Consider the following 2,143-nt stretch of genomic DNA (forward strand, 5'->3'; position numbering starts at 1 on the left):
TTTCTTTGTTTCTATTTCATTTATTTCTGCTGTGATCTTTATGATTTCTTTCCTTGTGCTAACTTTGGGTTTTGTTTGTTCTTCTTTCTCTAATTCCTTTAGGTGTAAGGTTAGAGTGTTTATTTGAGATTTTTCTTGTTTCTTGAGGTAGGATTGTGTAGCTATAAACTTTCCTCTTAGAACTGCTTTTGCTGCATCCCATAGGTTTTGGATTGTCGTGTTTTCATTGTCATTTGTCTCCAGGTATTTTCTGATTTCCTCTTTGATTTCTTCAGTGATTTCTTGGTTATGTAGTAGTGTATTGTTTAGCCTCCATGTGTTTGTGTTTTTTACGTTTTTTCCCCTATAATTCATTTCTAACTCATAGCCTTGTAGTCAGAAAACATGCTCGATATGATTTCAATTTTCTTAAATTTACTGTGGCTTGATTTGTGAACCAAGATGTGATCTATCCTGGAGAATGTTCCATGCGCACTTGAGAAGTGTAATCTGCTGTTTTTGGATGGAATGTCCTATAAATATCGATTAAATCTATCTGGTCTATTGTGTCATTTAAAGCTTCTCTTTCCTTATTTATTTTCATTTTGGATGATCTGTCCATTGGTGTAAGCGAGGTGTTAAAGTCCCCCACTATTATTGTGTTACTGTCGATTTCCTCTTTTAGAGCTGTTAGCAGTTGCCTTATGTATTGAGGTGCTCCTATGTTGGGTGCATATATATTTATAATTGTTATATTTTCTTCTTGGCTTAATCCGTTGATCATTATGTCATGTCCTTCCTTGTCTCTTGTGACATTCTTTATGTTAAAGTCTGTTTTATCTGGTATCAGTATTGCTACTCCAGCTTTCTTTTGATTTCCATTTGCATGGGATATCTTTTTCCATCCCCTCACTTTCAGTCTGTATGTATCCCTAGGTCTGAAGTTGGTCTCTTGTAGACAGCATATATATGGGAATTTTTTTTGTATCCATTCAGCAAGCCTGTGTCTTTTGGTTGGAGCATATAATGCATTCATATTTAAGGTAATTATTGATATGTATGTTCCTATGACCATTTTCTTAATTGTGTTGGGTTTGTTTTTGTAGGTCCTTTTCTTCTCTTCTGTTTCCTAATTAGAGAAATTCCTTTAGCATTTGTTGTAGAGCTGGTTTGGTGGTGCTGAATTCTCTTAGCTTTTGCTTGTTTGTAAAGCTTTTGATTTCTCCATCGAATCTGAATGAGATCCTTGCCGGATAGTGTAATCTTGGTTGTAGGTTCTTCCCTTTCATCACTTTAAGTATTTCATGCCACTCCTTTCTGGCTTGTAGAGTTTCTGCTGAGAAATCAGCTGTTAACCTTATGGGAGTTCCCTTGTGTGTTATTTGTTGTTTTTCCCTTGCTGCTTTCAATAATTTTTCTTTGTTTTTAATTTTTACCAATTTGATTATTATGTGTCTTGACGTGTTTCTCCTTGGGTGTATCCTGTATGGGATTCGCTGCGCTTCTTGGACTTGGGTGGCTATTTCCTTTCCCACGTTAGAGAAGTTTTCGACTATAATCTCTTCAAATATTTTCTCTGGTCCTTTCTCTCTTCTCCTTCTGGGACCCCTATAATGTGAATGTTGTTGTGTTTAATGTTGTCCCAGAGGTGTCTTAGGCTGTCTTCATTTCTTTTCATTCTTTTTTCTTTATTCTGTTCAGCAGCAGTGAACCACCATTCTGTCTTCCATGTCACTTATCCATTCTTCTGCCTCAGTTATTCTGCTATTGATTCCTTCTAGTGTATTTTTCATTTCGGTTATTGTATTGTTCGTCTCTGTTTGTTTGTTCTTTAATTCTTCTAGGTCTTTGTTAAACATTTTTTGCATATTCTCGATCTTTGCCTCCATTCTTTTTCTGAGGTCCTGGATCAACTTCACTATCTTTATTCTGAATTCTTTTTCTGGAATGTTGCCTGTCTCCACTTCATTTAGTTTTTTTTCTGGGGTTTTATCTTGTCCCTTCATCTGGTACATAGCCCTCTGCCTTTTCATCTTGTCTGTCTTTCTGTGAATGTGGTTTTTGTTCCACAGGCTGCAGGGTTGTAGTTCTTCTTGCTTCTGCTCGGTAATTTCTAGTGGATGAGGCATCTAAGAGGCTTGTGCAAGTTTCCTGATGGGAGGGA

The sequence above is a fragment of the Physeter macrocephalus genome, chromosome 9 (genome assembly GCF_002837175.3).
Source record: "Physeter macrocephalus isolate SW-GA chromosome 9, ASM283717v5, whole genome shotgun sequence".
Lineage (NCBI taxonomy): Eukaryota > Metazoa > Chordata > Mammalia > Artiodactyla > Physeteridae > Physeter > Physeter macrocephalus.